Consider the following 22,574-nt stretch of genomic DNA (forward strand, 5'->3'; position numbering starts at 1 on the left):
ACCAGTTCCCAGATTCCCTTAGAGTGCAGCGGCAGGGAAAATGGTCTCGCCTCATCTCTAGGAAACTCAGACCATCGTCCCAACAAGGGACCCATTGGGAGGCAGCCTCGGCTGAGGTAGGAAAACTTGGCTCTTTCTTTAGGTTCTGAAACGGTACAGAAGGGAGCAGGCCTGGGGAGAGGGGAGAGAGGAGAGTGTGGCTGAAGCAGATCTGTGGCAGCTAGCCTAAGCTCCAAGGACAGGTACCAGGATAGATGGGAGAGGCTGGGTGACCACATCTCAGAGCATATAAGTTTGGGGGTGGGGGATAAATGGAGGACCTCATTTATCTAGGGCCTCAGTGATATAGCCAGGCTGGTTTCTTTCTCGTAGGACCCAAATGTACAGGGTTCAAGCCCCGGGGAGAGAAAACAGCTTCAGGGACCTGGCTGGGCTCCTCGTGAATGTGAGAATGTGTTGTCCCATTTGGAGCTCTCTAGAGAGTTCTGAGGGCCAAGTCTCCCAGCCTTGCTTTGACAAGAGTCACTTTTCATCTTCCGTGGCTCCGGGAGCCAGCCAAAGCATGTGGGTGAAAAAAAATCAGTTAATAACTATGCACATTTTATAATAAATTTTAACAATTTAAGAGTACAGTACAGCTTTATTCTCGTTTTTATTCCAGCACACTAATTCAGCGCATAATAACCTGCCAGGGACACAGGACCCACTTGACGTATGGCCTGAGCACCAGGAGAACGGAAAGAGCTGTAGAGGGACTTCAGGTCGTGCCCAGCGCAGCAAAGGAGCCATAAGGGGTGCAGTGTTGAGTTGCTGCGAGGAGATGCAAGCTTGGAGATGATCCAGCATGGGTCTCAGTGGCCATCTTCTGTTGCTCTGTCCCCCATGGAAGGGCCGGCAGAGGAGGGAGCAAAACCTATGGGAGGGCTTCTGCGTCTAACAACAGCCTGGCTCTCCCAGTATTAGCCTCAGGGATCACTGTGTTCCCTGGATCTCGTGGGCATTGATTACAAGGTGGAGTGGCTGCTCTTCCCCTAACTGGCTACTCCCACCTTTCAGGCTTGAGCTGAGCCCCAAGGATATGTCCGCAGAGACACAGAATTAAAAGCAAATAAATAGGGCCTGGAGAGACAGCTTGGTGGTTAAGAACACATCCTGCTCCTTCAGAAGATTCCCCCATCAGTACCTATACCAAGCAGTTCATAATTGCCTGTGACTCCAACTTCAGGAGAGCTGGCTCCCTCTTCTGGCCACTGTGGGCAACTGTATACATGTGTGCAAACACATACACAGACACAGACACACATATACATATACGTGAAAGTAAGATTAAATGGTTTTTAAAGCAAAAGCAACATCCTGCCTGCAGCACCAATCTTCCTCAGAACTGACATCCATGGGACAGTTTCAGAGCTTTGGGGAATTGTCTTTAGGTTCCACTGGCAGCATACCCAAGGCTTTTGTCTAGAGCAGTGGTTCTCAACCTTCCTAATGCTGTGATCCTTTAATAGTTACTATGTTGTGGTAACACCCCCCATCATAAAATTATTTTCATTGCTACTTATACTGTAATTTTGCTACTGTTCTGAATCATAGTGTGGATATCTGATATGTGACCCCAGAAAGTAAGAACGGCTGCTAACTGATGCTAAAATAAATTGGTTGAAATGGACTGTCAGCAGTGGTTGGGGAAGAGAAAGCCCGTAAGGTGCACCAGCAGCCTGAGACTTTGTTAATCTTTTAGAGACTTCTTCCCCCAGATAAAGCCAGATCCTTGACTTTACCGGAGAAAAGAATTCCAGGGTAAGCCAGCATAAAGCAGAGTTGGAATTTGTCAAAGGATACTCTTTTTTTTTTGTTTTGTTTTTGTTTTTCAAGACAGGGTTTCTCTGTGGTTTTGGAGCCTATCCTGGAACTAGCTCTTGTAGACCAGGCTGGTCTCGAACTCACAGAGATCCGCCTGCCTCTGTCTCCCAAGTGCTGGGATTAAAGGCGTGCACCACCACCGCCCGGCTGGATGCTCATTTTTTTATGCAAGGAATTTATTTTAAAGGTTAGTTTATTTAGTGTGAGTGTGTGTGTGTGTGTGTGTGTGTGTGTGTGTGTGTGTCACAGTGGATGTGGTAAGGTCAGAGGGCAACCTCAGTGGCAGTCCCCATCTTTCACCTTGTTTGAGATGAAGTCTCTAATTTGCCACTGCACAATCAAACTCTGGCTGGCTGTCCCACAAGCTTCCGGGGACTCACCTGTCTCTGCCTCTTCCCCATCTTGCCAAGGATCATTGGCATCACAGACCTGTAAACCACCCCAACGTGTACACTGTTTCTAGGTATCTGAACTCCGGTCTTCCTGTTTGTACAGAAAACACATCTTCCTCTGAGCCATCTCCACAGGCCTCTCAAAGGCATTTTCAATATAGATCTCAGGCATGCGGTTGATAGAAAGAGAGGTGCTTGGGCAGAAAGCAAGGCATACCTGAGAGCTTGGGTGTGGACTTCTCAGAGGAGAGTTTTAGTGTCAAAGTGTCCCAGTGATTACTATACCCAAAGCCTTCTTTAACAGCTGCCCCCACCCCACAATTTCCCTATCTTCACTTCCTCTTTTATAACTCTCTAGATCTCTCTCTCTCTCTCTCTCTCTCTCTTTCTGTCAGATCTCTTTCTCTTGGGACAGAGTTACAGGTGGTTGTGAGCTGCCCATCACCAGTGCTGAGAGCCAAAATCAGGCCCTCTGCAAGAGCATTAAGTGTTCTTAACTGCTGAGCCATCTCTCAGGCTCTTCATGCCTCTTTTTGATAATAAGAGTGGCTCCAAGGGGTCCGGCATGGGTTTGTCATCTGAACACAGCAAACGCAGGAACTATCAGGGCCTCACATTATCCACCTTGGTCTTTGAGGGTCACTCACTGGGATTTCCAAGTATGCTAAGTTGCCTGGCCAGTGGACTCTAAGGGCCCACCTGTCCCCTTCCAAGTGCTGAGACTTTCATGCAAGTGCTGGGGCCAGAACTTGTGACCTTTTTTGCACAAGGAGAGTCAGGGCATGGCCCTCACTGCAAGTGGAGTTTCCTGTGAGATTCTTCGAAATTTGCAGGTTTGCACTGAAAGGGAAGAACGACCTTAAGCAGTTATTAATCGTGTTGGGAGTTCTTGCTTCTCCACTCATGAGCGTCTACAGGCAGACTCTGCACTAAAGAGCTTCTTTCCTCTCTCGTGTTCCCTCCGCTCTCCCTGTATTTCTAGCTTGCCTCTCTGCAGGATATGGAAATCCGGATACATGGAAATAGTATCTATTTCCATCACACATTCAAAAGAGCATAAGCAGATGTGTGTATAAAAATACAAAAATATAAACGAAGGATAAAAAGGCAGGCTAGCTTCCAAAGCCTATCCAGGGAGCAAGACGCTGCAGTGGGGGTGACTGAGTGATGAGACAGTTTGGGAGGGTCATCTTTGATGGATTAGCCCTATTGCTTTGAGATTACATGGCAGAGGAAAAAGATGGCATGCCTCATGAGCAGCTATCAAAATGGAACACCCCATAATTGCTTTCAAGGGCACACCCCCCTCACGACCTAAAGACCTTGCCCTCTAAGGCTCTGCCTCTTAAAACCTCTCCTACCACCTCTAATGGTCCCAAGCAGGCGACAAAGCTTTTAACATGTAAGACTTTGGCGAATGTTCTAGAGCTAAGAAAGAGCATGTCTTGAACAGGGAGACACAACTGCTCAACTCCCTTCATTAGCTCTTCCTTGTGTCGGGACTCCCGGTACCGTTTGTACCCAGATGACCCTCAAGGCTGCCTTCAAGACTGGGGCGATGGCTCAGCGTGTAACGTGCCTGCCTGATGAGCAAGCATGTTCTGTCACAAGCAGAAGTCACAAGTTCTGTCCCCAGCACCTGCATAAAAGCCAGCCCTGGTGGTGGACTTTCACTCTCAGCAGTTAGAAGGGGACAGGTGGATCCCTAGAGCCCTCTGGCCAGGCAGTTTAGCGTACTTGCAAATCCCAGTGAGTGACCCTCAGAGACCAAGGTGGTCAGTGCGCAGATGGACGGCCACGGTTGATCTCTGCTCGCCACATGCGTGTGCACACACACGAACACATGCAAAAGGCTGCCTCCAACTGAGGTTTGACCAGTCTCAAATCTGTCCAGTCCCCGTTTCCCCCTGGGAGCCTCCACAGATGTCTCCAAGTAAAAATGAGAAACCCTCAATTGCTACTCTCCTCCTGGACTTGCTCCAACCACAGGGTCCCCATCTCAGGTCACAGAAACCTGAGTCATCCTCCACTCATCCTTTTCTCCCAACTCTTGCTCAATCCACCCACAAAGCCCATATGAAGCCAGTCCTGCCTAAAAAGAAAAAGAAGAGAAGCCCAGCACTTCCCACATAGCCTCAGCGACCCCTTAGCGGGGCATCTTTCGTTCACCTAGTGTCCTGGTTTTAAGGTCTGTTGCTGTGATAAAATGCTTCGTCAAAAAACAATTTAAGGAAGAAGGAATTTATTTGGATCCCAAGTCCAAGTTCATCACTGAGGGGATATCAAGGCAGGAATTCAAGCAGCGAGCCACATAAAATGGGGTCAAGAGCAGAAAGAAATACATGCACTGATATTGCCTACTTCCAATACTCGGCTCAAGTGTTTATGACCCCTTGCCTAGGTAATGGTGCCGCCCACAGTGGGGATGAACCAATTAACAACCAGGATAATGCCTCACAGACACGTCTAGAGGCCAATTAGATTTAAACAATCCCTCAACTGTGGCTTTCTTCTAAAATGGCTTTAGGCTCCATCAAATCGACAGCTAAAATGTCCAGCACACCTGGATTATAAACTCAGACCACAGCTAGTCTGCCCGCTTTCATCTTTGCCCCTGACCCCCATCAATTTCTCTCAACACAGGAATGAAGTCGATTGTTTCAATTTGCTTGTGCTTTTGCTCAGAGTTCAGTGGTTGGGAGAATTCTTTTTCCAAGGAAATATAACCGACATCCACCCCCTCCTCATAAGGTCCCAATGAAAAGCCGCGGTACAATCCCACCACAGTTCATTCTGGGGAGCTAATGAATCTCTAGGGCTTACTTACAGAGTGTGGGGGGGTGCATGACACAGGGCAGAGATATGTGTAGCTCAGAGGACAACTTGCAGGAACTGGTTCTCTCCTTCCACCATGTGAGTCCCGGGGTTCTAACACATGTTGCTCAGCTTGGTGGAAGTTCCTTTACCCAATGAACCACCTCACCAACCTCATAAACACTACTTTTAAGAAGAAAAATGAGCCAAGTGGTGGTGGCATGCGCCTTTAATCCCAGCACTCAGGAGGCAGAGGCAGGAGGATATCTGTGAGTTTAAGGCAGAGTGAGTTTCAGAACAGTCAGGGCTACACAGACAAACCCTGCTTCAAGAAGAAGAAAGAGAAGAAGGATGAGGAGAAAAAGAAGAAAATTGATGGGTGGGGATCTAGCTCAGTGGGTGTCGTGCTTGTTTGGTGTGCATGAAACCCTGGGTTCCACCCTGCTGAAAAAAATCCCTCCCTGTAGAAGCACAAACAACATCTGCTTCCTTTTCTTAAGATTCCAACCACAAAACAAAGTATGAGTCCACGAAAGTTCACCCTGGGGAACCAATGAGCTTACTGGGCTTTCTTGCAGAACAGGGGTGAGGGGTTGCTGGCAGAATGGGGTGGGTGAACTCCAATGTCGCTGCAGTGAAAAGTCTTCACCCAGCATGGATGATGGCGTCCCCATATCTGTAGAGATGACCCCCTTCAATTAACCTTCTCCAGCCTAGGTACTCTAGCGCCTCCCAAGACCCCAGGTTCACCTTCAACAGGGGCAGAGTTTCATATAAGGAACCTCCCCCACCCTCTGCTTCTAAGAGGGAATGTCAGCAGTCAGCAAGCTCCATTGTGGTGGACTCTTGCGAGCAGGCACAGGCGATCTTCTGAAGACAGCAGCTGTTTTCCCCAGAGGCCTCCATTCTGCACCAGCAGCATCTCACTCAGCCTCAAGATCACAGTTCAAGAATCAGCATCCCAGGGCAGGGATCATCTTGTCTTGTCTGTTTTTGAGACAGGGTCTACTGTAACCTCCGTTGCCTTCAAACTGCCTATATAGTCAAGGATAACCTTGAACTTATGATCCTCCTGCCTCTTCCCACCAAGTGCTGGGATAACAGATGTGTACCATAATACCCACTTATGAAGTGCTGGGGATGGACCCCAGGGCTTCTGCATGTAGGCAAGGACTTGGTCAGCTGACCTAGATTCCCCAGTTCAGCCCCCTCCACTGCAGTGTTGAAACACACACACACACACATGCATGCACACGCATGCAGGCATGCAGGGACACACACACAGAGGAAGGATGCAGGGCTGGGGGAGGGGAGGACCTTGGCATCCCCTTTAGAATAAAATTCTTCCCCTAACTGACAAGCAAGACCCTTTGTAATCTGGTCACATCTCCAGCCTCCTCTCTCACCACATGTGTTATGAGCAACACAGCTAAATGGAATTGCTACCATCTACTAAAGTGGTTTGTTCACTTCTGGTCCGTGCATGGACTCCTTTATAGGTCTAGAGTATTCTCTCAGTGCCAACTCTTTGAGAAATCAATTTGGGGGTTCTTTACTTGAAGGAAGACTTCCTTGGCCCCAAGTTAGGTAGATTTCCGTGGATTTCTCTCCAAGGTTCACTGGATTTGGGCAACTTACAATCTCTTTTGTCGATTCTCCCCTTTATAAGGCTGTTTAGCTTCAGGTATTTTCTTACAGTAATGGAAATCTGAGTAACAGAGACATCCGGAAAGCAATATTTATTGGATCAAAAAAAAAAGATGTTGAGTGCCTATATACAGATCACAGATCAATTTGTTGATTCATTGATTAATAAATTGGTGGCCTTTTTCTACACAGTGAGGCAACCGCTTAAACAGACCTTTCTTTCCAGAGCCATTTCTCCTTTTAGAGACCTTCTTCAAAACATGAAGAGGAAGAAATAGTTTATGACAGGGGAAGGCATCTATCACACGACTGCCCTGCTGATCAGAACGGCCTAAAGGACACCCAGAGCTCACAGTCATCTGGGACAAGTCTCAGAACAGGAAACATTTTTTCTTCCTACAATTCAAATTTCTCCACCAATGGATTTGCTTTAGCTCATATTTCTTACTGGTGTGGGATTTTTCTGTCTCTCTGACTCATCCGTATTCTCTCAGTAAACTGAGTGGGATTGACCGTGCTCAGGCATTAAAAATCACCTATGTTTGGTGGATAAATGCCCACAGAACATCATGTATTCATTCAATTCACTTTTATGAAGCAGCCATGCCTGTCTAGGTCCTGCTCTAGCCTTTGGGCGGAAGGTAATGACAGGATAGCATCGAAGAGGTCATCTCTGCCCAGCACAGCCCAGCAGCCAGAGGAGGAGCCATTGTGGTTATCCAAATGGCTGGGTCCTTGTGTTAGTCTGTACTTAACTGATGGCAGCTGACACAGAAGGTCTCTCTGTACCTATGACACACTCAGACTTTGGCTCCATTATCTCATTCAATCCTGACAACTTTAACATATCACAGACCACAGGCCAGGCCACACACTGTCCTCATACGCGCTGAGATCCCACTGAAGGTCCATCAATCTTCAAAGGTCAGGCCCTTTCCATCATGCCACCCTAGTCATCTGAACGCCTGCCCAGGTCATTCGGTGAATACTAATGGCTACGTATGGGGATGCTGATCTGTAATCTTAGCACAAGGGAGGTTGAGGCAGGGGGCTCACCATGAGCTTCAGATCAGCCTGAACAATGTAGGAATGCTTGCTCTGTCATGGAAGAAAGAAAGAAAGAAAGAAAGAAAGAAAGAAAGAAAGAAAGACAGGAAGGAAGGAAGGAAGGAGGAGGAGGAGGAGGGAGGGAGGGAGGGAGGGAGGGAAAGAGAAAAAACAGCGGATATGGGGGTGTGACTTGGTTGGTAGAGTGGCTGTGTATCATGCACAGAGCCTGTGTTCAATTCCCAGCACTACATGAGCCAGGTGTGGCTATACACACCCGTAACCCTGACACTGAGGAAATGAAGACAGATCAGAAGTTCAAGGTCATTCGTAACTACGTAGAGAGCTGAAGAACCTAAGTTGTATTCCCAGAACCCACATGAAAATGCCAGGCATGGTAGCATGCACCCGTAACGGTAGCGCTTGGGACACAGAGACTGGATGATCCTGGAGGCTCTCGCCAGACTAACCTAACTGGTAAAGTCGGGCCAGTGAAAGACCCACTCTCAAAGGAGATTGACAGCATCCCATGGGTTGACCTCTGACCTCCAGGCATATGCCAACACACGCATGCATGCACACACCTACTAAGAGAAGATAAAAAGAGTATTGAAGGATGAAAAAGCCATACCACCACGTTGCCAGATCCGAATAAGTCCCACTGGAAGCTTTACGCAGCAAAGCCAGCAGACATCAGCAAATTGAAAACAAACGCACACACCATTAACTTGCAAAGAACAATTGATGATAAACAACGGCCCTCAGATTTACTTATTGTTCATGGGTCCCTGCCAGGACAAGGACACTATTGGGGATATCCATTCCGGGCCTCTTTTGTCAAACCTCAGAAAGCTGGACGGGACTGTGGACACTTGAGCACACAGAGAGAGCAGCCGGGGAGCCTCTGGCTTCAGGAAGCACAAAAGAGGTACCCTGTGGAGTGCCCTCCCTCATGGACCTTCACCTCTGAACCCTCCAGCTGTGCACACTGAGGATTCATCCAGATGACTATAGCCACGATTTCTTTGCAGTCCCCAGGGAAGCTGTATGCAGAGGAAATGCAAGCATGGCCTTGGGCAAAGCCCTCAGACTTCCCTTCCCTGGGACCGCTCTCCATCTTGCATGATGAAGCCCCCTGTCACTGACTTTTGGTGTTCTTCCTGGATTTTCTTTCAGGGGACTCTTCAAATTGCCACACAAATCCACCAGGAGTCACAGCGACTGGAAAGTTCACCATGTGCTAGGTTCTAGGGCTTTGGGCCATCTCCCCTAACCAGAGAGCTTCAGGGCTGTGGAGAACTTATTATTTTACTCATACGGATTGCCATGGACCTACAGTGTGTGGGAGGCAGACGGACCGCCTTCCACACTTACCCCAGAGGAAATGGCCATCCTTTACTAGAAACCAGAGAGGATTCCACACACAATAACACACAATTTGTTCAAACAAATACTCTGTTTGTGCCAACAATGGAGGGGTGGGATTCCCTACTGACATAACTGGGTCGTAGCTCCCTCCTCCCAGAACTTCGGAGTGGTGTTCCTTACCCAGCAGGATTTTTTAAAAAAAATTATTGAGGGAAATCAGCAAAGGGGTTTTCCTTTTTAAATGTGTCTCCCTGGTAAGAAGTTAATATCCCCATGGGAATCCCTGCCCCCAGGCCACGTGAACCCAGGGAGGGGACCATTACTCAGAATAAAGAAGCAACCATCTGCTGGAAACTGGCTTTCAGGGTCGTCTAGGGAAGGTAGTGAAGCTGATGGGAAGGAACCCTTTTCCTTGGGTCTGAGCTGAGAGGAGCCGATCAGGAGGCTGTGGGGGTGGGAAGAAATCAATGTAGAATTTGTAGATGGATGTGTGCTCTGGGCCCGTGTACAATTTACAAGATGCAATGTGAAAAGAAAATAAATTTCCTTTCTCCCTCGCTCTTCCTCTCTCTCTTTCTCTCTGCCAGGCTCCAGCAGATTCTTAAACCAAAACAACTCTTTAGGAGAGAGCCTGGGACTCGGCTAAGAAGTGAGTTTCCTCAAAAGGCATGAGGGAAGGGGCGAAGGGTCTTTAGGAACAGATAGCAAGCTTTTTTTTTTTTTTTTAACCTAGAAGCATTCAGAGTCCAGGGAGTGGGGACACCGGGGACAGGTGTTAACATGGTGCGCCTCTGGGACGGTTTCTGGAGAGAAAGTTGTATGGCTTGCACGGCCATCTTCGGTCTGAGTGGCAGATCATAGGTTTCTTTCAGAAAAGCAAACTGAGTCGGGGTGATGTCCTGATCACGGGTGGGGGGGGGGGGATGTCAAGGGACCCAGCCAGGACAAAATGCTTTTGCACAAGCCAGAGCTGAGCTAAAGATGCTTTCCCTGATGCTGCAGACCACCTGAGCAGCCAGGTGAAGCCAGGGCCAAAACAAACAAACGAGGAGCACCCTCCAAAGCATCCCTTCTCTTCCCTTCTCTTCCCTTCCCTTCCTTCCCTCCAAAGCCCAGGGAATCAAGACTTGATTGGTCTCAACCAGATCCTGAGCTGAGGGATGGGAGAGGAAGAAGAGGGGGAGAAGGAAGCCCCGAGGGGCCAGGCAACGTCCATGCAGTTAGTGTCTCATTGATTTAGAGCCACAGGAGCCTGAGTGCGAGCGTTAAGGACCATACCTCCTGCTGATCTCGGGAGAAGTGCTCCAAGATCCATGGCTGTGGAGTTGGGGGAAGAGTCGCTAAGCCATCTGAAGGAGCAGAACACTGCAGCTCCTCAGCCTGACGGGCCAGGGCGAGCTTTAATTAACAGGGTCTGATCCCTCTTCTTTTTTGGTAACTGAGCAGATTTAAAGGGCTAGAGACCCAATTTGAAGGGTGCTGCTGCTGCTGCTACTCCGGCTGCTGCTGTGGCTGCTCCTGGCTGCTGCTCTCGGCTGCTGGAAAGGCTTTCTGCAGATTGCTAGTTCCAGCGAGGAGATGGAGCCAGGAGGATAGGAAATGGGGGCTGTTCGTACGGGGGTCTCCTGAGAGATGAGGTTGGAAACTGGACCACGGACTCAGGCACAGTCCTCACCAGTGAGTACCAATGTCCTGGCCGCTGTCCTCTTTGCCTAGGGGGAAGGGCTGCACTGGGCTGGGGGGGGGGGGCGGGTTGCAGGTAGCATCAAGGACACCCTGACCGCACATGAGCCTGGACAGGACACTGGCCAGGGAGAGCAGGAGACAGTTTCTGTTCTGAGAGGATTACTTGAGGACAGCCACTGTAGAGGACAGCCACACATACATACACAAGGTAGCCTATGCACACACAAGCCTGCCTATGCACACACAAGCCTGTCCATGCACACACAAGCCTGCTCATGCACACACAAGCCTGTCCATGCACACACATGCCTGCCTAGGTACACACACCTGTGTACAGACACCTATGTGGGCTAGAAAGATGGCTTGGGACGGCTTATCTGTTCAAGGCTAGCTCATAACCAAAAAGACATATATCTGTGTGCACACAGACGAGTCCATGTACACATGTTTATGTACACACATACCTACCCATATATACTTATCTGCCTGGGTACAGGTCTAACCAAACACATACACACACACTCATACATGTCAATTTAAGCACACACATGCATCCACTCACATACAGTAAGTACATGCCTCCCCACTATCATCCAGTGTCAGAATGTTAGCCAGGTTCATGTCCTTATAACTTACAGGAATATGACCAAGAAACATTGACACCAACCATAGCCATGAGAATAGCCTGGAGTTAGACATCCACAGGCATGAGAAAAGGAGCAAGCTGCAAAGAATGTTCCCTGCGTGCCTGCTGCTTCTCAGAGAGCAGGGACTTCATTGGGGACCATGCTTTTTGTAAAGATTTGTTTTATTTGTATTTTCCGTGAACATTCGCACATGTGTGCATATGTGTGAAGCGGCTGCAGCAGCTGGAAGGGGGCGCTGGATCCCTTGGAGCTGGAGTTATAGGAGGCTGCGAGTCCTTTTTAAGGTGGGTGCTGGGATCGGAACTAACTCGGGACCTCTAGAAGAGCAGAAGCACGCTTGGTTGTGGAGTCACCTTTCTGGCTCCAGGAGCTTAGCTGATTTTTGAGACTATCTCAGCAGAGACATTTTGAACCTATGACACCCCCCACCCTGCTCTTGCTAAGGCAATCTCTAGCCTCTCTGGAATCTTCCCCCGGCCAGTTGATGCCTCAGTTTCAAGTTTCCTTAGTCAGTGCAGTTAAATGTGCCTTGCCAGAAATTTTGCCTGTGAATGTGTATGGAGGGGGTTGCACGCATGTGGGGGGTGGGGTATGGGATGCTTGCAGAGTTAAAGCTCAAGGTCCTACCTACATTTTCCTTTGTTGCTGTCCACTTTGTTTGTTGTTGTTGTTTAATTTATTTAAATTGATTTTATGTGCATTGGTGTGAAGGTGTTGGATCCCCTGGGACTGGAGTTAGAGATACTTGTGAGCTGCCACGTGGGTGCTGGGAATCGAACCTGGGTCCTCTGGAAGAGCAGCCAGTGTTCTCAACCACCGAGTCGTCTCTCCAGTCCCATCCACCTCATTTCTTTAAGACAGGGTCTCCTCACTGGCCTGGAACTCAACGCTTTGACTACGCTGCCTGGCCTATGAGCCCCACAGCTCCTCCCATCTCCAATCTTCCCAGTGCTGGGATTACACGTACACACCACCATGCCTATCTTTTCAGACAGGTGCTTGGGATTCAAACTCTGGTCCTCAAGCTTACATGGCAGGCACTATACCAATCAAGTCATCTTTCCAGCCCTTGCCTGGGATTTTTTAATCCTGTGCCCCCTGGTAAGAACGCAAAGTAAATTAAGCCAATCGACATTCAGTATCTAGCAGTGTCTAGAGTACATCTGAGTGAAGGATAGGGATATAGGGATGTAGGGGGCCTCAGATACCTCTCTAAGATGCTGCAGTCAAGAGAGGAATCCTCTTTTCCTCCTAAGCCTGCCTCTGTAAATTGTAATGACAAGGTCAAACTAAGCCAGGGATGCTCATGATGGAAGTAGGGAACAAGGAGGAGACAAGGACTTTACAGACACACATTCAATTGTCACAGCACTGAGTTTAACCAAACTCTAGATCGTTGTTGGGGTTTCTGTCCTGCCCAGTTCCCACAATCGTTAAGTCCCAAAGAAATCACACAGAGATCTTCATTAACTATAAATTGATTGGCCCATTAGCTTGGGCTTCTTATTAACTCTTATAACTTATATTAACCTATTATTTCTTATCTATTTTAGCCATGTGGCTGGGTACCTTTTTCAGCTGGGCAGTTACATCTTGCTTCTTCTGTGGCAGGGTCACAACTGCAGAAGAATGGGCTTCCCTCTTCCCAGAATTCTCCTATTCTCAGTGACCCGCCTCTACTTCCTGTCTGGTTGTCCCACCTATATTTCCTGCCTGGCTACTGATCAATCAGCATTTATTTAAAAGATAATTAACAGAATACAGACTATTCTCCCACACCACTAGATGACTGGAACAGCCTGGTGAAGAAAGCATGCACTTAAAAAAAGAAATCAAGGACTACCACGGAGGCCTCCGAGTAGATGAGGAACAGTGAGAGGTGGACAATGTCTCCCTGATTCCCACCTCTCCCCTGAGAAATGGTCCCTGCCTCTGGTCCAGGCTGACCAGAGAGGGACAGAGTCACACTTGAAACTTCACCTGGGACTTAAGCAAAGTCCCTGCACTTCCCTACACTGAAAGTCCCCTCTTGGCAAACCACTGGCAGATCTCTGCAGCACCCTCACCTTTGTTCGGGCCACAAAGAACCTGACGTTGCCTTTCTGGACATAAGTTCCATGCACATCCTTGCCCTGTGTCTCCCAAGGAGGCTTACATGGTGTCTCTTCTCTCCCGTCTACAGAAAGCAAGCCTGCAGGATGGCATGGGGCTATAATCCCAGCACTTAGAACGTGAAGGACAGAGAATCAAGTGTTCCCAGGCTCATCTGGGCTATACAGAGAGAGAGAGAGAGAGAGAGAGAGAGAGAGAGAGAGAGAGGAACAAGGGAAGAAAGGGAGGGAGAGAGGGAGGGAGAGAGGAATAGAGGGAAGGGTAAAAGAAGGGAGGAGAGGAGAAGAGAAGAGGGAGAGGGAGGGAGGAAGAGAGGGAAGGGGGAGGGGAAAGGAAAAATGAAGAAAGAAGAAAGGGACAGGGGGAAGAAGAGAAAGAGGGTGTCTTAGGGTTTCTATTGCTGTGCAGAGACACCATGACCATGGCAACTCTAATAAAGGTAAAAATGTTTCATTGGGGTAGCTTACAGTTCAGAGGTTTAGCCCATTATCATCATGGTGGGACAAGGTGGTGCGCAGGCAGACATGGTGCTGGAGAAGGAGTTTAGAGTCCTACATCTTGACCAGCAGGCAACAGGAAGTGGTCTGACTCACCGGGCATGGCTTGAGCATATATAACACCTCAGAGCCCACCTCCACAGTGACCCACTTCCTCCAACAAGGCTACACCTCCTAATAATGCCACTCCTTTTAGGGGCCATTTTCTTCCAAATCAGCACAGGAAGGAAGGTAGGAAGTAAAGGAGAGAAAGAAGAAAGAAGAAAAAGGGAGACAACCTAGATGCCCCTCAACCAAAGAATGGATAAAGAAAATGCGGTATATTTAGACAATGGGGTACTACTCAGCAGTAAAAAACAATGACATCTTGAAATTTGCATGCAAATGGATAGAACTAGAAAAAACCATCCTGAGTGAGGTAACCCAGACCCAGCAAGATGAACATGGTATGCACTCACTCATAAGTGGATACTAGCTGTAAAACAAAGGATATTGAGCCTGTAGTCCATGATCCTAGAGAAGCTAAGAAACAAGGTGAACCCTAGGAAACATATGTAGATCCACATGAAAGAAGGAAATAGATAAGATCAGGTGGGTAGAGAAGGGCAGAAGAGAAAGAGGAGGGGGGAAAGGGAGGGGGAGGAGAACTTGAGGGAACGGGATAGATGAGATGGAGAAAGGACAGAGATGAGAGCAAGGAAAGAGATATCTTGATTGAGGGAGGCATTATGGGGCTAACAAGAAACCTTGCTCTAGAAAACTTCCCAGGAATCCATAAGGATAACCCCAGCTAAGACACTAAGCAATAGAGAAGGGGCCCGAACCGGCCTTGCCATGTAGTCAGATTGATGAATATCTTAAATGTCACCATAGAACCTTCATCCAGCAACTGATGGAAACAGAGGCAGAGACTCACATTGGAGCACTGAGCTGAACTCCCAAAGTCCAGTCCAAGAGTGGGAGGTGTGAGAATATGAGCAAAGAGGTCAAAACTATGATGGGGATACCCACTGAAACAGTTTACCTGAGCTAATGGGAGTTCACCAACTGGACAGGGAAGGAACCAACATAGGACCAGACTAGACCCTCTGAGTGTGGGTGACAGTTGTATGGCTGGGGCAGACTGCAGGGCCACTGGCAGTGGCACCAGGATTTATCCCCACTGCTTGTACTGGCTGTTTGGGAACCCATTCTTTTTGGATGGATAACTTGCTCAACCTAGATATAGTAGGGAGGGTCTCGAACCTTCCCCAAAGCAATGTGCCTTACCCTCTCTGAGGAGTGGATGGGGGAGGGTGTTGGGGGTAAGTGGAGGGAATGGGAGGAGAAGGACTGGGAACTGGGATTGGTATGTAAAATGAAAAAAGATAGTTGTTTTCTTTTTAAAAAATAAAATATAAAAAGAGAAGAAAAAGGAGTGGGGCAGTGAGAAAAAAGGAGGAGAAAGAGAAGGGAGGAAGGATGGAAAGAAGGAGGGATGTAGGGAGGACTAAAGATGGAGAAAGATCATTGATAATGTGTCCTTTCCCAGTGACTGACAGGAAAGACTTCCGACCCTCTCCACCCTTATCTGTGGGAGGTTGCCTACCACATTTCCGTGAGTTAAGCTCATCACAACACAACCCAGGTGCGACACACCATTTCCCACAAGTTTGGTAGGACTATCTCTATCACAAGGTGACTGTATTAACCTCTAAGGGTCACTGCAGTCACAGGATGAATACCTTCTCTGAGACAGGAAGGAGGGTCTCCAAACCTCACAGGACCTTCCCCTGGCTGTCCCAGGATTCCAGGAGCCGTTCCCCCTGCCCCAGCTCTATACTTAGAAATGCTGGTGCACTGAAGAGGCGGAAGGCTCCTAGGCCGGAGCCTCTTCTTGCAGTTGTTAATTCCCCGGGCTAGCTCAACTCTTCAATTTCTGTGCAACCAATCCCACGTGTTAAGGACCATCTGTTTGGAACAGCTAGTGTGGTTTTTGTTTTCCTGACTGGACAAGAATTTTTTTTTTCCTTGGAAATCCCAAATTGGAATGTTCTAATAGTCACGATTAAGCCTCAGTCAGAACGTTCTGGCACAAAGTACACATTTTGGAGTATGTTAACACTTACCAATTAAATGAAATTATAAAAGAATAAAAAAATAGCTGAGCTCATTCCTCACATCAGAGGCTGCTGGCACAACCCCGTGGTATCTATTTATCATTTATGATACCAAATTTATAGGCATCGAGAAAGAAAAATATTCCCATCCTAATTTTAAATCCGATGCATTCAGGACCAAAGAAAAATTAAGAGGGAACAGAGAAATTTGGGAATTGGCCGGAATGCCACCACAGCTGAGAAAAGACAATCGATACGACGTGTGCACAACTGCCATGCTTATTACTGAGCTATGTTCAGTGTGTCGGGTCAATGTTAACACATTGTATTGATATTTTGGAAGTTAGCGTAGTTGTGAGGAAATTTGGGGGACTGAACTCATCTCTTAGTACACCCCACATGGGGTCTATACTCAGAGGTAGATAGATGGGTGAGTGGGTGGGTGGATAGATAGATGGATGGAGGATGGATGGACAGACGGACAGACAGACAGGGATACACACACACAAAATCAGTCACTCTGGAAACAAAAGCGTGTAGGGCCCACCCTGGAGAAACTTCTCTAAGGCAAGGTCTGCGGAGGCCTCTGGCATCTTCTCCAATACACTGAGGAGAATGAATGAGACTCTTTGTCATTACTGTAACAAAGTCACTATGGTTGGTGGCCTTGGAAAGAAGAGATTCAGTTCATGGCTTTAGAATCTTAAAGCGCAATGCTGGGCGACCTCAGGAGTTAGCCCAGCTCTAGGGCCAGTGAGTGAGGTGGTTGGAAATACAATGGAACTGATGATAAACCAGAGATCAGAATGAGGGGTGGGCCCTGGTCATTCCTTAGCAGTCCCCTTGTGAGACCAACGCTGGGCCATCTCCATTGGCAGTTTGGTCAGATTGAAAGATGCTTAGGAACTTAGTAAGGCACACTTCTAGGAGCATCCAAGAGGGCATTTCCAGGGATGACTGGCATGTGGAGGAGCCAATGAGAGGAAGGCTAGATCTGATGGCATATGGGACACACCATCCAATAGGCTGGGAATTAGGATAGAAAAAAAAACAAAAGAGGAGAATGATGAAGCTGGCCAGGTTCGTAAGCTCTGCTCTCCGTTTTTAACTGTGTCGACTGCAGCTGCCATCGTCCATGAACAACAGACTCCAGCTACTTCAGTCTTTGATGATGTACCTGACACTCTCGCAGAAACCTCCAGGCCTTCAGTGTCAGACTAGGGTGGCATCATTGGTCCACCCTAGAGAAAGATCGTGATGCCGGGATGGGGAAGACAATGGGTGTCACTATGGCTTCCAGCTACTGGGTTCTCTGTCCAGCATGAAGATGGTCATTGTGGGACTCTTTGGTCTGCAATCATATAAGCCAATCCAATAAATGTCTCTATAGTCATTTTAAAATGGCATATATCACAATATATAAAGTGTATGTATCACATATAAGCTCTGGTTGGCTCTGTTCTTCTAGAGACCCCTATTATAGGAACGAAGCTATATATAACTTTATTACTTTGCAAGACCAGTGCCACCCTCACATGTGCGCCACATGGAAACATGTCTTCACATACATGCATGCCGCACACAAAAATGGAATTTGAAAAAAACAGTTGCCATGGAGGCACATGTATAAGACAAGGAACACAGGGATATCGCAGGTTCTACTCATAGGGACTGACCTCAGGGTTAGGGGCGAGCCTGGGGTAGATGGCGATGCTGGCAACTAGAGGATGATGCATGTTGCTGAGGTGATGGGAAAACCCTGCTGCAAACACACAAAGTTGGGGGTCCGAGGCTCCCAAGCAAAGTGGGGAATGGAAGACAAGGCAATCAGTTCTGGTCAGTGAGATAAAATATTCCTGGCCAGACCGGAGAGGGAAACTGAGGTGCGCTATGACAGTCTGCATCTCATGGGGAAGGAGAGGAGTCGCTGCAGGGCTGATCTAGGTCGTGTCCCAACAAGCTGCCCTTGAAAGAGATCCTTCAGCTCTAAGAGGGATCTAATAGGCCACTGGTCAATTTAAACAGTAAATAAAACATGGGGGGGGGGTTGTAATTGGAGAACAATTAGAGCAGCCTTTATAAAAGACAAACCATGCCCCCCCATGCCATTTCAGAGAAAACTAATCAAACTCCAGTCTGTCTTAGAGGCTTTCTCTAAACCGCTGGCAGGAAGTTCCCTCTCATCACCTCTTCTCCTTCCAGCTCCTAGTGACGAAAATAGTTCCAGACGCACAGAAGCACGCTCAACGCCCGGAAGAGGCTAGCTTCGCACAATCTGGCCTCTTCATGTTCTGCCAGCTTGGGGGTATCTGTCCTTGTCCCCCAGTAAATTCAGAACTATCTATCAACACCCTACATAGATGGAAAACATCCCAGCGATCAGCTTCTCTGAAACTCTCTCTTCTCCATCCACCAAGCAGAGAAGGGAACCCACTCCTCTTATAGCAGCCAGCCCACTGTGCAGACATTTTATTTTTTCCCCCAGAAGACAGTTTCCCACTCTATAAGAGTTAGGCACTGCTCCATAAGAGACAAATGTCCCCCTCCTTCCATAAGGGACATAAGTCTCTCACCATTGTACACTTAGTCTACCTATTACAGGGCTGGCACACAATAACTTTTTAAATCTTATTGATCTATTATTATTGTTAGTGTGTTTGTACATGTGTGTTCATGTGTGTGTGTATGTGTGTGTGTATACAAGGTGGGATACACATGCCACAGCATGTGTATGGAGGCCAGAGGACAACTTTGGGGAGATGTTTCTCTCTTTCTCTTATTAAGTGGGCTCTGGGGCTCAAACTCAGACTGTCAACCTTACGTCGCAAGCATTTTACATCACTGAGTCATCTTGCTGGCCCCAGCAAACTTTGATTAACATGACTTGATGCCCAGGTATGGAAGCTCCTGTAATCTAAGCACTCAGAAGGGTAAACCCGGAAGATAGTGAGTTCAAAGTCAGCCTGGGATAGATAGCTCACCACCATCAAGAAAAAAGATGCTTCGATCTTAACAAGAGAGCTTAGCTCCTTAGCATAAATGAGAAATCTGTGAATCTCACCCCAGTGAAGTGGTACTGAGACATGCATATCTATGAGCCTGCTTCAGGGAGCGAATTACCCAGTACATAGAGCTGCGCTGTCTGTCAGGAGAGTGCCGAGACTCAGAGTATAGCCTGGTGGTGCAACATTTGCTCTGCATGGGAAGTGTGAGGCCCCAGCACCACCAAGAAGGAGAAAAGGAAGGGAAAGGGGGTTGGGGAAGAAATGGGAAGAGAGAAAGAAGGAAGAAGAGAAAGAAAAGAGGGGAGGAAGAAGAGGAAGAAAAGGAAAATGAGGAGGAAGAAAGAGGAACGGGGGAGAGAGGAGGAGGAAGAAGAGATGAAGAAAGGGGGAAGAAGAGGAAAGAGAAGAGGAGGAGGGATGAGGAGGAAAAGGAGGAGAAAGGAGCAGGAAGAGGAAGATAGGAGAAGGGAGGAGAAAGAAGAAGAAGATAGGAGGAGGGAGGAGAAGGAAAAAGAGAAGCAGAAACGAGAGATGGAAAAATGGGGTGGAATGCCAAATTGGAGGAGAGGAGGAGAAAGATGTCAACCTCTGTCCTTCCCCTCTGCTGAGCCCACAGACATGGCCACACCCACCCAAATGCAGGAACCAAGGCTCCTGGTTCACCCACTCTGTCTACTCTTGCTCAAGTCACTAATGTAAAGGACAAGTAGTAAATTTAAAGTTAGTGTACAGTCAAGTTATCATAAATGTCTACATAGATGTTATTTATGAAGTGGAAAGTGCAATACATTCATGTTTCTTATATAGCAAATATTTATAAATGCAAATTATTTGTACATCATGTATATATTTATTTATGTAGAAATTATAGAACCGGGGGAGATGGCTCAGTCAGTAAAGTTGTTTGCGATTAAGTATGAAAATTATGATCCTTGGGACCCACAAAAGGAAAACAATGTGATGGCTCCTGGGGAAAGTCACCTGCGGTTGACTTCTGACTTCCACATGGGATGCACACAATCACACACATAGACACACACGCGCACACACACATGTACACACGTGCAAAAGTAAACTCATAAAAAGAAAAGATAACTCGGCAATGTGTCCTTAAAGAAAAAGCATGACGGAACAAATATGGTCAGTGCACAGCTGTATCCTGGCACTGGGGAGCCAGGAGGATCGGGAGTTCAAGACCAGCCACAGTTATAAAGACTGTTCCAGGTCCATCTGAGCTAGGGGAGACTCTGTCAGGAAACAACAAAAATCCTTCCCTTAAATAAAGAGAAAGAAAAAGGAAAAGAAAGAAAAGGTGCTCCAACAGAACACAGCTGCCAGGACTATGGAATGTGTGCACATTTAAGGTAGAGACCACAGCGTCAGGCCACACCACGGTAAAGCGTCCACCTTCAGACTGCCCCACAAGAGTAAAAAGCTGTTTCATCTTATGAATGACAACACAGGGAAGACTGTGTGTGCCCTTATTGCCCCTGGATATGTGTGTGAAGATGTGTGTAAATTCTATGAAACCAAGGCAAAATCTCACCCCAGAGCCAAATCTAACTTTGGGATCAACTCACGTCTTTTTTTAAAAAAAATTGTTCCTGGTCCAGGACGTGTGTACACACCTATGCATACACACAAGGCAGAGGAGGACATCAAATGTTCTGCTCTCTCACTCTCTTATTCTTTTGAGATGGAATTTCTCACTAAACCAGAGCTAGGCAGGCAGCCAGCAAGCCCCAGTGACCCACTGTCCCTGTCTCCCGTAGCAGTGAAGTCACAGGCTCATACACAGCTGTGCCTGGCTTTGCAAACAGGAATCAAGAGCTCGACCCGGGTTCTCATACTTTTCCAGTAAGTGTTCTTACCCACTGAGCCATCTCACCAGCTCCCAAAATTGTATGAATAGCCTGGGCTAACCTTGAACTTGCAGTGATTCTATTACCTCAACTCCTGAGTGCTGGGTTACGGGTGTGCACCGCCACACCCCGCCAGCTCCCACGTCTTCTGGTGATCAACCATCATGACTCTAGTGGAGGCAGCTTTGGGAGAGGTCCCCACAAAGGGTTACTGCTTTCCCTGTGTTGAGACAGAGAGCTTTCCCTGCCGGAATCCCTCAGTCTGGCTTCAGCATCCTGTCCCTTAAGTTTAAGATTCCAAATGACTCGCAAGTGACAGAAATAACATGCTCTTTGTGTGTCCCCAGCCACCTCCCATCCCTCTCTTCAGTTACACACTTGACTTCTTCCTCCCTCTACCCCATCCCCTGGACTAGTTAGTGGGGGATGGCAACCCATGGAAGGGCATGACACCCCCTAAAGTACAAACTGTGTCATAAAGGATAAAGGTGTCATTTATTATATTTGTCCCCACAGCATAGGAACACTGAGACTGAGAAGGTGTGAAAATTCCCTCCCTGGACATGTGTACCTTCCTTCCTCGGAAAGCTCCAAAGACAAACTGAAGTACAATAACATCAAAGCTCACCCTGGGGGACCACTAAGTTTATTGGGTTTACTTACAGAGCATGAGGATGAGGAGTTACTGATAGGAATGTGGGGGGCCCCACCGCAGCCACACTAGAAAGTCTTCACCTCGCCTCAGTGATGGTGTGCCCATAGCCACACAGATGAAGCCCTGCTCTTCTTCAGCTGATAAACTGTAGCCTTCCCTAAGACCCCACCCCCACCACACAAGCAATCAAGAAAAATTGTGTACAAATAACTGAAAGGAAGGGCTGGATCTCAGGTGAGGGTCCAGGACCCTCCCCATTGCCTCTCTGAGGGACTGTCAGGAATACCAGGGTTACTCCTGGCAGAGACTTACAAGCAGGCATGGCTGATACCATGAAGCTGGCCACTGTATGGCTCAGAAGACAGCACCTTGGGACCGCAGCTCCCTCTAAATCTAGGCACAGTGGGGTGATTACATAGATGCTGGGCTGCTGTGGTGCTTTCTGGGCACCACAATATCCAGGAAAGGCCAGGAGGTACCCCCAAGGGGCGCTGGAGGGATAAAGGGCTCACAAATGGCTTGACACAGTGCTTTGCTCCATCTGGAAACCTTCGGCCCCACAGAGCTCTGTGTGCAGCCTGTCCCTTTGAATAGAACCCACCCCCCCAACCCAGAGTTCTGGGTGCTCCAGATAGTGTATGAATAATAGTGTCCTTCCCTAAATCAGGTTGCTGTCCCGCAGCAAGGCCATCTTCTGATGCTCCAAGGCTTGATATCCTTTGAGCTCAGCCTGAGAAGATGCCAAAGTCAACAACGATGCCATTGCTGCTGGCCTCTGAGAAATCACGTCTGTCAGGGAGCCTGTGGTATGGAAACAAGCTGAGGCTCGGAAAGAATGAGTCTGATGCCATGTCCGCAGCCCTCGTATCCTGGATCTATA

General features: G+C 47.9%; 1 protein-coding gene across 2 annotated transcripts in view; it reads right to left on the minus strand.

Moving 5' to 3' along the window:
* Positions 1–22,574, minus strand: part of Caln1 (calneuron 1) — a 474,660-nt gene that overhangs the window by 446,386 nt on the left and 5,700 nt on the right. The window contains exon 1 of one of the 2 annotated variants that reach the window (XM_041647530.1): positions 10,410–10,521. The exons of the other annotated variant lie outside the window; for it this stretch is intronic. The gene's annotated coding sequence lies outside the window, so the exon portion shown is untranslated. Of the gene's footprint in view, positions 1–10,409; positions 10,522–22,574 lie in introns of those variants that run through there. 2 annotated transcript variants of the gene reach the window in all.

The sequence above is a fragment of the Microtus oregoni genome, unplaced genomic scaffold, assembly GCF_018167655.1.
Source record: "Microtus oregoni isolate MIOR12 unplaced genomic scaffold, Mior012 000003F_ref0000135, whole genome shotgun sequence".
Taxonomy (NCBI): Eukaryota; Metazoa; Chordata; class Mammalia; order Rodentia; family Cricetidae; genus Microtus; species Microtus oregoni.